Raw genomic sequence first — 14,169 nt, 5'->3', positions numbered from 1 at the left:
CGGATAAGTTCAAAAACCCGAATGAGTTGGTCAATAATGAACACCAAACGCTCGATTGACTAGACTGGACTTTTTTCGGGGTGAAAAGAGAAATATTGGAGACTTTGTGGGAATGGAATGGAGCCCTAGAGAAAAGAATTGGATTTGTAACTATCCAGAGGATCAATAATCATAGTTGCCGGTAGCATTGTTTAGACTAGCTATTAATTTCATCGAAAAAACTTGCTAATAATTTTAAATTACTGATGAATATATTTGAATTCAACCATTCGAACGCCCTATGCGCTATGTCAATGAGAATCGAAGCCTATCTCTCATAACGTCACGCAAAATTGACCTTAAAGCGGAAATTTATTAAGTTCGTTATTACGGCGAAAAACAGATTTTGGGTCAATTAATATGGTCCGTTTTTACCTCTAAATGACTTCTACATAATTGTGTCAAAAGTATTGGATGAAGGTTTCAAGCTATATTTTGCATTCATGAGGATGTTTCAAACATGTTATAAAATGAGCCGCCATTAAAGTGGGCAAAAGCGCAGGCAAACTTTAACAGCATTTCCCTCAAATTCCAAATCATCCAGAACTTTGAAATCTGCGCGGAGGATCAATTTTTGGAACTTTTGAATGTCACTTGCACTTGATGATATAGAATTGATTCCTTCAAACTGTAGAAGGTTATCTCAATTCATGTAACTCATTTATTCATCCACGTTTTTCCATCTTGAGGACCATTTTGTCCGACCTCATCCAATATATTTAAGAAACAATAGTACCACTCGTTCTATGAACACGTCGTTTCCCGTGCGAGGGAACGTAACTCCATTCCAAGGTTGCAAAATTATCTAAAACAATTCATTTTTTTTATTTTTACGAAAATACACCCGTGCAATTTTTTGTCCAACATTTTCCTGATTTTTGCACGAGATCAATAGAAAAATCAAATGAATTTTCGGTTAGAAATGCCCATGATCCTCTTGCAGAAGCGTATCCAGCAATTTGGCAACACCGAGTTTCCTCCATTTAAACCTATGTTAAATAATCGATTTTTGTCGGAGCACCTCACCCCTCCAAGAGTCGATACATTTCCATAGGTTTAAATGGCGAAAAAACAATGTTGCCAATTTGCTGAATCCGCAAATGTCCTGTGAAATGTCCATGTGAAAATACGATTCGTGAGGGAAAATTTGGCAACGCTGGAATGTAGTTACGTTTCTTCGTAAGGGAAACGACGAATAATGCACAACGAGAACGGTTCAATAAAACATCCAACGTTCCCTATTCGGCATTACGCCGATCGGCCACTCTGCGCAATACAACAATTTCAACTTCCAAGCAGCTCTGATTGCATAGTCGCCGAAACGAAGGAGCTCCGACGAGGGAGAGAGGGACAGCGGAGCCAGCGCCGAACAACAACATCGAACAACCTGTGGCGCCGACGCGAGCGCCGCGGCGGCCGCCGCGGGAACTACGGGAAGAAAAGCGGGAGCTAGGAAATGCACGGCTCGGAGCGTCGCCAACGGATCGATTTACTTAGGGGTTGGTAACAGGTGGTAGGACTGAATCGATGAGGGGAGAGGGAGGCCTGCGTGCGCATCCCCTCGGCGTCCCGACGCCGATCCAGGGAGTGCCCAACGCGCAGCGGCGCCACAAGTAGTAGCTTTAGTTTGCAACAAGTGTTTCTTGCCTATTCATCATCTTTCTCTTTCTTTCATGGTTTTATCTTTTTTTTTAGTTTTTCCGTGTTCTTTCTCTCTTGGATTACTCTCTAACCTCCAAAGCAATGTTCATAACGGTAAGCAACCCTTAAACCTCCTTATTCCTCTGCTAATCAACAATAACCCCGGTTTTGAAATTCATCCCTTACAGGTTACTGCCGCCAAGGCGGCATTTCTCAAAACCAAAACAAATCATAAACATACTACAACCCGATCAATTTCGGAACGACTTAACCTACATCCACCCATTATGACGATTGTGCTTTCCCATTGGTGTGTATTTTACTCCCCTCGGTTTGTGTTTTGTTTTGGTGCGTATTCCTAACCTCTAAGATGGCTGTGGCGTCGCCACAGCCATGTTTTGACTCGGGGGCATGTCATGTATCCACCCGCTGATCGCTGGCTGAGATTCTCGTTCTTTTATTATACTTATTTACAGCCGACGTGCATAAAAGTTCGGACATTAAGTTGCCTCATTTTTTCCGCCTCCCCCCGTCGCGGCGCGAGTGTGCCGTTCGGTTATTGCTACTCAACTTTTTATTACGCTTTAAATATTGTTTGTACGGAGCGTTTTTCCGCGAGCGCGCGACCGGTTAGCCGGAGCTCTCCGCCCGGCTATTGATTTACGGCGATCGTTTCGCCGACCTTGCGGCAACTAATCACCGACGAAGGGAGTTACAACTTCCAGGAAGTAAATCATAAAAATAAATCAGCACCGCGTTAAGCTCCACGTATGCTCGGTAAATAGTGCCGTTTTGCGATGACGTGCGAGTCGCGCTTTTTAACGTCCGCGCCCGTCGATAGACGGACTTACGTGTTGCTAATGAGATCTCAAAAGCACGCATCTACTCCGCAATTTTCCAGTCGTAGGCGTTTAGTCAAATGCGTGGGCGATGGAGAATTTGCATTGAATTTTTTATTGTTGCATTTGAGAGTGCTTGATGATCTACACTCGCTGTATTTTTCATTACTTTTTTCTGTTATGGGAAATTGTAGGAAAATGGATTAAAAAAAGAGGAAATCTCACCTTGTGACGTCATGAGGAGGCATTTCCCACTCAATTGTTTACTTTAGAAACCGTGGATATTAACGTCCGTCAATGGACGGACTTACGTGTTGCTAATGAGATCTTAAAAGCACGCGTCTACTCCGCGATATTTCAGTCGTAGGCGTTTCGTCAAATGCGTGGGCAATGGAGAAATTGCATTGAATTTTTTATTGTTGCTTTTGAGAGTGCTTAATAATCTACAATCGCTGTATTTTTCATTACTTTTTTTCTGTTATGGGAAATTGTAGGAAAATGGATTTAAAATAGAGGAAATCTGCCGTCTTGTGACGCCATGGGGAGGCATTTCCCACTTAATTACATTTATTTTACCAAATTAGGTGATTTGGCCGTGACTCCTCTAATTGTTTACTTTACAAACCGTGGGTATTAACGTCCGTCAATGGACGGACTTACGTGTGCTAATGAGATCTCAAAAGCACGCATCTACCTCGCGATATTTCAGTCGTAGGCATTTAGTCAAATGCGTGGGCAATGGAGAAATTGCATTGATTTTTTTATTGTTGCATTAGAGAGTGCTTAATGATCTACAATCGCCTTATTTTTCATTACTTTTTTCTGTTATGGGAAATAGTAGGAAAATGGATTTAAAATAAAGGAAATCTGCCGTCTTGTGACGCCATGAGGAGGCATTGCCCACTTAGTTACATTCATATTTACCAAATGAGGTAATTTGGCCATGACTCCTCTAACTGTTTACTTTAGGAACCATGGATATTCTCATGCTTAGTTCACTCACTGGTTTTCTCTCAAACATGAACCTCACAAAATTTCAGACACCTGAAAATCCTTCATTAGTCAAATGTTCTTACTGTGATTCGATGTCTTTAGCTAACTTTAGACTAAATATTCTTGCTCATGCAGGAATAAATTCTACAAAAAATTTTGCAACATGCAATTGCGAATAAATTATTTTTAGACCTTAAACGAGCATTTGTAACTGAATTTGCTGCATTCCATAAAATGCAGCCATTCTAAAATCATGACGGTTAATCTGCATGATGAGCTTTTAGAAAGCAAAATACTATACCGTAGCTGTTACTCTCAAAATATTGGAACTTTGAACAAATTGTGTGAAAAACATAATAACTTTGGTAAATTATTGAAGGTTGTTTATCTGCCAAGCCATTTGTTAAAATGCCTTTGCCTACAACACTACTGACTTTAAGAATACATTTGTTTCTTCTTTTTTCAATTTTTTATTGAAGAAAAGAACTATGATCAATAATACCAAATTAATGATTTTCAATATGAACTCTTAATTTTTAATGGTAATTACAAGTAAAATGTGGTATATTAAATCCATAACATTAGTAATGAGAGACCCATACCATTGGTGGCATCGTGATTCACACCATGGTATTCAAACAGCAACACTCGGATAATATTTTCACCACTTATAATTTCTTTATTTCGGTATGATCACTCATTAACCACAGTTTCGGTCAGTGGTCACAACTAGTAACGATCCAATATTACAATATTATTGACTGAAGTTCTTACACAATATTATTTGAAAGGCGAAAAAGGTCGTGATAAAATTTACCGATCTCAGATTCGGTTCTGTGTAAGCAACTAAAAATTGGAACTCGTAATAATAACTGATATTTTTCATGTTTTCTCTCATATATTCTTAGGTATTCATAAACAGAAAAGATTGCATAAAATTCATATACAATATGAAATTTTAGCATTTAAAAACGGTTTTTTTTCTTGTATTAAAATAAAATTTTGCAGGAAATTCCCAAAATTTAGGTATGCCATTAAGTTCATTTCACTAAGTTGAACATGAGGTCAATTTGAAAACTTACACGGGTTTCGATCTTTATTTATTATTTTAATTGTCTTAGCATCAACACGGTCTTTCTTACTAATACTTCAGACTATTGCGATGCATACAAAATGTGTTTGAAAAAAAAGAGAAAAAAAAAAAACAAAAAAAAACGCAAGTGTACGTATACAGCATATTTTCAAAAATAACTCAAAACAAGAAAAGCGATGCCTGATACGCTGTTTTAAAATTAAACCGGATAAATTACCTACTGTTTAAATTGTGGCGGTCACTGCCACACCGTTCATGAGTGTGAAATTCCGCTGGAGTTTGCCTTCAATTATCCGAATATACTTTCCCCCAAATTGGAGTTAATTACGTTGCATCCGGTAAAATAACACATCGCGACGTGGTACCCATTTCTCGGTCAATACCATGAGTACAACAGTGCCATGTATCCCACTTAACGTTTAATTGACCCCGTAATAAGGTGTTACAAGCATTCTGACACTGGATTCCTCTTCAAAATTACACGTATAACACGCACATTACAACGGACACAACAATTTCTGAAATCAGCTCTTAACTGAGAAACCAACGTTTTTAGTTTAAATTTCTTATGTGAATTTTGAATTTCTCGCTCCCAAGAAAACAACGGTCTACTTGAATCAAATCGCGCACTGCAACGGCCTACTGGCAGACCTCTTGATTGAGCAGTGCTTGTAGTCTATTTCATAGTATAAAATATGAATACTTGCTGAGTTTTTTCGTCGGGAATCTGTTTGCGACCGGAGAAATAATTCCTTTCCTAGGGATATATTATAGGGATTATATTAGGGATGTGTAATATTCTAGGGACACTGCGCATCCTATTATTAAGGTGATTCGATAGACGCCATATTTACTGTCAGAACGACATGTGAAATATCGCATCGATTGGTTCCATTTTTTCAGCTCTTCGTCATTTTTTTTTTTCGAATTTTGAGATCGCAATTCTGTTGTCAGGAGACTAAAGAATTCATTTGCCAATTTTGACAAACAAATTCAACGGGACAAAGGTGTGGTTTCTTTAGAAGAAAAATATCGCATTTGAGTGCAGCTTCGATATCAGTATCGAATGCAGTATTTTTCCTCTGAAAAAAACACGCCTTTATTGCGTTGAACTTGTTTGTCATAGTTGGTAAGTGAATTTTCTAGTCTCCTGACAACAGGATTAAGATCTTAAAACTGAAGAAATATGACGAGTAGCTGGAAAAACGAAACCAATCGATGCGATTTAAATCGCGTGTCGTTCTGACACAAAATAAGGCGTCCATCGAATCACCTTAATTCTCGTTTTCTTTACTTTAATTTCGGCAACCTCGCACCTCGGGGTAGATCGGGGACGTCTAGCTGATCTAAATTCAGACTCATAACTACTCAGATGCGGAATCCGAATTTTCCCTGCGAGGAAGGGAAAAGAGGCCCCGATATGAAAGAAAAAGCATGAATAAATATCCACACTCACACACACAGACGCAACCGATGCGAACACACTACAAACGAGAACCTCCACGGAGGAGAGGATTCGGCTCCAATTCAAAACGAAAGCAGCCTTGCCAAATTTACCGGGAAACCCCTATGCTAATTTGCGGAGAAATTGGCCGGCCCGCGAATCCGGCAGCGGGGCCTCGGGGAAAAATCATATTTTTAAAAAGATGGCTCCTGAAGACGAGACAAAGGTAAAAGGTGTATTTTTTTCGTTTCAAAAGGATCAAAGGCAACGTTTTTCCAAAGTATAATTGTTGTCTCGCATAATCTTCGCGTAGGAGATTATTTTTTTTTTATTTCCCGCATCGCGAACTGCGCGGGCCTTTGTGAAAAAAGCGCGTGGAAAACTCTTTTCAGCGATCCCGCGCAGCAGCTGAAGATTAAGCGCCGTGTGAAGCGCGCTCCCGATCCGAAGGGGTGGATTATTCGGGGCTCAGCCTGATTGCGAAAAGCGATCGACTTGTCGCGAAATAATTGGCTGAAGTTTCTATTCTAGGGCTGTAATAATGGCTGTTTACGAGGCATGAGTCAATGAGTTTTCCCGAGAGTGCCTATATGGCACTGGCGAGGCGCGAATGATCGATTATCGATATTTCCCCCGCATTTAAAGTTGCGGTAAAGAATCGATTATTAAGGTGATTCGATGGACGCCATATATTGTGTCAGAACGGCATGCGATATATCCCATCAATCGGTTCTATTTTTTCAGCTACTCGTAATTTTTCTCCAATTTTGAGATCGCAATTCTGTTGTCAGGAGACTAAAGCACTCATTTACCAATTTTAACAAAGAAATTCAACGTAATAAAGGCGTGGTTTATTTTAGAGAGAAAACATCGCATTCGATACTGATATCGAAACTGCACTCGAATGCGATATTTTCTCTCTAAAAAACCACGCCTTTATTAAGTTGAATTTCTTTGTTAAAATTGGTAAGTGAGTTCTTTAGCCTCCTGACAACAGAATTGCGATCTCAAAATTGGAGAAAAATGACCGAGTAGCTTAAAAAAATGGAACCAATTGATGCGATATATCGCATGCCGTTCTGATTCAAAATATGGTGTCCATCGAATCACCTTAAAATTGTTGTAAAAAATCGATTATTAAGGTATTCCTCGCGGAAACCGTATTTTTCGATCCTTTTCAATAGGTTTAAACGGTAGATCAATTGACGTATCGCAAAGCACGTCACGCCACTGCTATAGGGAGAGCACGGACATGTCGAAATTTGGAGGAAATTCTATGGAAATTCTGGATAATTTTGATTCTTAGGTCGGATGCCGTTTTGTGCCTCAAAAGCTCCATGATCCAACCTAAAAATTACTCAAATCACTCAAAACCTCAAATACTTTCCCTATTTAGGCACTCTAGTTTTCCCTAGAAAATGTCTGTTTCGCAGATTTTAGATTTAAAGGGACCCTTGTACACGGAACTAAAATTATTGGGAAATCAATTTTCCTCGAGTTGCGTCTAAGAATTGGTAGTTGTGATTTTTGCGTACTGATGATCGGAAATGATAGATAACGCAATATGCAAAGAAGACTAAGGTTAGCCTCAAAGCTGAATAAGAATCGAAGAGTAAGCAACTGAGTTCGCCTTCAACTCAGTGTATAGGCAATCGCGGCTACTCGGAGGTTGATATAGTTGTATCACAGAATATGGTACATCAGCTCAGTCCGATTAATCTGTAACAGTGATCAGGTGGGTATTCAATACTCACTTCAGCAAGCTAATTTTTGAAATTGATAGACCAAGGGATAGACAAAGAAGACAAAAAGGAAAATAGAGCAATCTTATTAGTAGAGTGGGCGGTTGCAATGGCCAATGCATTGCATTCCGTGCTAAAGAAAAACGCCATATGAATCTTTAGGCATTGCCAAATTTCCTTTTGGTAAATCATACATTTTCGAGAAAATTTGTAAGAAAATTTCTCCACTTTCTCAGATAATTTTGTTCGCAATTTTACCTAAAGTTCTTGAAAATTCATCGGAAAAATATTCATAACATTCCTCAAAAATAAATATTTTATCGAAGGAAATTTGCTAACTCTCGAATGTTCATACGACATTTTTCTTTAACACGGCAGAATGGAAATACGTATTTTTTTACTTTAGTCATCGAATTATACGTTTGCTCGAAGCAACTGGAAAAAGTCCACATGCGAAGCACGATAGTCCTCTAAGCTTACAAGTCCAACTGAAAAGCATTACTTCCGATGGATTTCCGCCTTGAGCCTCGTAAACTTGTGGAATTTGGGTCCTCTCGCACAGGATAAAAGTCTTACAAGTTTATCCCTAAGCTCCTGATAATCTATATGCAAATATACACATCTTGACAATGACGTTCGCCATCCTTTACTCTTCGGCCAAGACATCTTTAAGAGACATCACAATCAGTGAGATTAAACTCAGGTTGTAAACTCTAATCCAGCGTGAATGAAATTCTTAACAAAGTTCCGAACAGTGTTGAAGATCGCCGGAGCGAATTGCAGTCGCTCCACGGGGAACTTTTCAACTCCGGGCGAATTTTATCCGAAAACTGGCGGGCGTAGTTGTAAATTACGCTCCCTCATAACTTTTTACTGGCTAGTATTCCCTTTGAACGTCGAAGATTGTGTGCCCTGCCAAGTTGAAGAAAAACGCCGTATCAGCATTTAAGGCTTGCCAGATTTCCTTTCATGAAATACGAATTCCCGGTAAGCCTGCAATTTTGTCTTTGAATTTTGCGAGAATTTACTTTCAATTAAGACAAAGCTATGCCGAAAAGAAAACATATCAGAGAAGAATCAAGACATTGAGCGCATATTTGGGCAGTGAAAAATCCATTACGCTTGGACGCACGTACCTGCTGTTCTAGTCAAAGCATCTAATGTGTAAACCCTGAAATTGAGCTGAATCAATTCACTCGCAAAATAATATATTTGACTATCGTTGAATTAAACAGGTAACGATTGATTGCATACTCAACCTTTAACTATCCTTTTGCAAACTATATTTTTTTGGAAGAAACAGATAAAATGTGATTTTTCTTGTGATGTATCTGGTTTTTGCTTTAAATCAACAAAGGATCTAGGAATTGAAGACAATTTGTTGGATGTATCGATGTTTGATCATTCTCTTGCTATAGATTTACCATGAACCTTGTCTATCTAGAGAATTTCAGGGGAAAATGAGAGGGAAACTAGTGGATCTGTTCCCTACCAATCATTTAAAAGGTTCAGTTACACGCGATCTTTAGCTATCAAATTGGGCCTCTCATTGGTCGCATCCTCACCTCAGATCTTTTTCCACTAATCAGGGCTTCAGTTTGATGGCTCAATTTGATCATGTAACTGAACCTAAAGTGAAAGCAGTATTTAGGTGAAATTTATTCAAAATCTCGACGTTTGCTTACTTTCACGTATACATTCACCCAAAATCTAATATGTCAGAGCATTTTAAGCGCAACGATTTACAGTATCGTTCTGAAATAAATATTTTATAAAGAGCACTTGGCATCGTGTGGATATTCATACGGTGTTCTACCTTAGTACAGCAGTAGCGCTTGCTAAGGAGAATCATTTAATAGCCCGTTCATCTCTTCTCTCCCCTCCCTTGCATCGTTTTAAAGCGCGCGAAAATTTAATTTTTTAAAAACTTTTGCAGCGTCATTTATCATTCCATGCGCTTAGAGCAGGACTTTGTTAAGAGTCGCTGCCAAAATACCCGGAGTCTCTCCTTCATCCCCTTGGAGAAAAGGGTCTTCTCGACCCATGTGACAACACCGCGGGAACTCTGCCTGACTTGGCTGATTTATAGTTTTTATCGTTCTCCTTGAGTTCATCCTCAAGCGGGCGGTTAATGGAGGGAGTTTTATCACGAAAATATTGCTTCAATATTGTAAGCCCGAGACGGGGACACGAGCCAACGGGTTTCGCGAACGTGCCGTGACTGTGTTAAAACACCTCTCAGATTCGGAACAAATCTCAATTGGATCGGGCTCACAGAAACGTCGAACCCTCTTACGCTTCCGGGAATTTGAGCCGCATGCTCTGTTTGTTCGGCCCTTGTTTTGAATTAACCCTCTACGGCAAGAATTAATTTTAGATCTCAGATTCTATGGGACATTAATCTATTTTGTTGTTTGCCAAAAAAAAACATGGAGTACCATTTTTTTCAAAATTTTAAATTTATGGGAATCAGTTTTTGAAAAAAGAAAAAACTAATGAAAATATGCAAAATCAAGCCTCAGAAAAGAGATTCAATTTTTAAAAACCCCAAAAATGCGTTGTTACGAATTCGTAACGCTATGCTACAGACGGTTAAAGCTTGTTTCTTTGGAGGCAGATATGTAACAGACACTATGTAATAACCGCCTCTGCTTGTATCTGTGAAACAAGCACGGAAAATAGGTAAGAGATGGGGGAAAAGGCTCAACTTTTACATTTCAAATTAATTGTGGTAATATCTCAATTATTGTGGTTGTACCCCGATAAATTAGGTTACTACTCAATTTGTGCGGTACTGCCCAAACTTGAGTAATGGTACGATTAAGATTAATTGGAACTATCCATATCATTCAACAAATTGGGATAGCTTTTGATTTTGAGGAAGGTTTTTATAAGTATTTTAAAGAAAATTTTAAAATGATTTTTAAAAAATATTTAAAAAATATTTTTCCTTGAAATCCTCAAATAATTGAGATCGAATCTTGAGCCAAATTTTCCGAAAAACTACTGGCAAGATATTCCCAATACTCCCAGAAATATAAATCGATAGACAAAATGACAGACGGCGAAGACAGTGAGAGATTTCTATGTTTGACAAAAAGTCCAAGTTGAGAAAAATTAGTTTGACCGTGAAAATAATGCCCATACTTTGTCCTTACACTCAGTCTTCGAGGTTGTTAAACTTCAAACTTCGTTTTCAGGGTTTAAACTTGATGCAACTTGGTTCTTTTCTGTCAAACTCGGTCACTTCGTTAGCAGCTGATGCGCCACATTGCGTGATACAACTATATCAACCTCTGAGTAGCCGAGATTGCATACGCACTCAATAGAAGGCGAACTCAGTTGCTTAATCCTATTTTCTTAACCGGCTTTCCTGCTAACCTCATAAAATCGCGCTTTTCCATTTTCTCAAACGGAACTATACCCACTTTTACATTAATTCTTATCCAGCTCACCACGAGCACATTCCATCTTTCCATCTGCTCGTAGTTCCTTTTAGCATAAATTCGTCCAAATAGGAATTCCTATTTCTGGCTCACCCATAAGTTCACCTCCTTCTCCACAGGGAAAGTATTAGTCTTTATGTTGTTTCCGAAATTAGCCAAAAATGGTAATTTCAAATTGTAAAAAGTATTCAAATTATTGCTTCGCTAAATTGAGCTGTTGCGTCACTGTCCTTTCAGTATTTATTGAATTACTAAATCGACGCATTGGCGTGACGTGCTTTGCGATGTATCGATATTTCTCCATTTGAAGCTTTGCTAAATAATCGATCATTAAGGTGTTCGCTGCCAACACTCTGTTTATCGATACTTTTCCATAGGTTTAAATGGCCGATCAATCGATATATCGCAAAGCACGCCGCGCCACTGAATCGACGAGTCCCGAAAAAGCCGGGGACAAATAAGACGAACACCCATTTGACGGTGAAATTCAACTTGAGTTTGAGAAGGCGCTGTACAGCGAGCTCATTTCAATCCTCTAGTGCGAGGAAGGTATATCCGGTTCATTCCTGAAATTTAAGGTAAAAAGGGACGTAAATCGAATCACGCGGTCTCGCGGAAAACCCATGCACCCTTGCCAAACTTTACAAAAATCTAGCTCTTTTGCAGCTGAACTACTGATCGTGAATTTTAAGCCCTGCTTTATTATCTTTGTCGAAGAGTCGATGCCATAAAATTAATCAAATCTATTCCGAAATGGACGTATTTCTATCAAAGAGAACTATGTGCAGGGGGAAAGATGGGGTGTGTTCGTTAGTGCTCCGGCCATAAGAATGAATGGCAAATATAAAGCACCAGTGACGTAGCTACCACCGCGGTCGGGTGCGGCGTCTGTAACTCATGAGCTCTGTTCATAACGCTCTAGATACATACCCGCGGCTCATACACTGTGGACATAGTTCCGTTTGACAGAATGTGAAAACCCGCTTCTCCAATTCAGCAAACGGAACTGTGAGCCAACTAAGTGCGGCACACTTTCTCCTCAGTGAAATGTCGCAGGCAGTCAGCAATAGTAGGTAATTTAGGGGAGGTATGCTACCTTACTCGTCAAATTCTACAGTTACTCGCAATAATTCGCATCAAAATGATAAAGATTTCATTGATAAAGAACTTCAAAGGCACAAACTCGGCTTTGGAGCGTCTTCACATCTTGTTCTTACTCTTCGCTTTGCCAAGCAGTCAGTTTAAGTCCGTAACCGAACCAAACCCATATGAGGTTACTGATATCACTACACGCACTTGCTAGTGCACTAGCTGGTACCATGCATTTTCGAAAACGAGAATGCTGGTTCAAAATTTAAGCACGTAATCAAAAATTTATATTTTGTTTCTTTGCCTTTGAATTTTTACACTCGTATTCAAAACACGTGGATTGCGATTTGCCGGCGATTGCTTACTGTCTGCGTCATACGAATCCCCTAGAGTACTTTTATAGACAAAGTATGTTCATTCGCACCCTTTTACCACAGGAAAACTGTGCCGCTTTTTGATTGGTCAACGAGCTTTTAGGCTTCAAGATGCTCTTACAGCCGTAAATCAACAAACAAGATGGCGACTCATCGTAACATTGATAAGAAGCTAAAATTTGACAAAAAGTTCAATTATACGGTTACAAACAATTTAAACTAGCATATCTACGAATAACATATGAAAAACACATGAAAACACTGTTGGGTCGCCTTTCGTCTTTATAACAGGAGGATGTAAGATGTGCATAACCTCAAACTTTTTTTTTTTTTTTTTTTTTTTTTTTTTTTTTTTTTTTTTTTTTTTATTGAGAGTTTAGTGGCTTCTATTCCTTTTCGGAATCTACAGCCATCTATATGCACTATTTATTGTCCGAAGACATCAGGGAGTTTGGTAGACATCCATGCTCGGGCTTACAAATTTTCACGGATTAAGGCCGAGCGAATTCTGCTTACAGATCCACTCGTCAGTTCCATGAAAATTTGTCGCCACCACCGGGATTCGAACCCGGGACCTATTGACCTAGAGTCAGACGCGCAACCTCAAACTTGCTTGCTGATAGCAGCCATCTTGTTTGTTTATTTACGGCCGTGAGAACACCGTGTCAGCCTATTTTCTCGCGACCAATAAAAAACAAGCAGTTCCAACGCGAACGCGTTGGAGGGCGCTTCTTTAACACTGCGCATGCGAGGAACGTTTTCATACGGCCAAGCGAGAGTATTGCGGACGGACGATGTATAACAAATTGCCTACGTGAAGGTGGTCCGGCAGCAACATACCCGCCGCTAGTCTCTGGAAAACAATAGAAAATAGTAGTTGCGTACGTTGCCAGCGAGCGCGCTGCGAGCGCATCTGTTTCAGTTACCTAGCATCGAGTCGGGCCTCTAACTTTCTATTCTCTCTGACATAACCTTAAACCTTCAACCGTGTTCAACCCAGAGCCGCAAACAGCTGACGCTTGACGATGCTGCGCCGAGAAAATGAACCAATCACAAAATAGCACAGTAATACGTCACTAAAATGAAGAGATCACGTGACTGTTCGTGATTTTTTCGAATCAATCTGAAACTACAACCTCGAATATGAGGCATTTAAGCATAACGAAGCCCCAAAATAGTTTAACCAGGTAATACGCCCGTGCGAGATTGTTATGCTTAAAAGCAAAACATTTCACGAAAACTTTTACGAATACCAGATGCAGAAAAAAATGAAATTTTCCCGGGTGTACCAGAATGGCGTCATTACCCATAAGGCAAAAGGGCATGTAGTATAGTACATGTTACATCGGGGGAGTCGAACGGTTGGAAAGGGCGCATCTGGTACCCAGAAGCGCCCAACCGGCACAGAAAAGGGCCATACTCTGTCTATAAAGGTGCTCTAGAATACCTTCCCTGTATAGGGACTTCAG

At 39.6% G+C, this 14,169-nt stretch overlaps 1 protein-coding gene across 1 annotated transcript in view; it reads left to right on the top strand.

Annotated features, from left to right (window-relative positions):
- Positions 1-1,638: 1,638 nt before the first annotated feature.
- Positions 1,639-14,169, top strand: part of LOC109032406 (uncharacterized) — a 175,733-nt gene continuing 163,202 nt past the window's right edge. The window contains exon 1 of the mRNA XM_072304856.1: positions 1,639-1,794. The gene's annotated coding sequence lies outside the window, so the exon portion shown is untranslated. The remainder of the gene's footprint in view (positions 1,795-14,169) is intronic.

This window comes from Bemisia tabaci, chromosome 10 (assembly GCF_918797505.1).
Source record: "Bemisia tabaci chromosome 10, PGI_BMITA_v3".
NCBI classification, from domain to species: domain Eukaryota; kingdom Metazoa; phylum Arthropoda; class Insecta; order Hemiptera; family Aleyrodidae; genus Bemisia; species Bemisia tabaci.
This window is presented reverse-complemented; position numbering and strand designations above follow the sequence as displayed.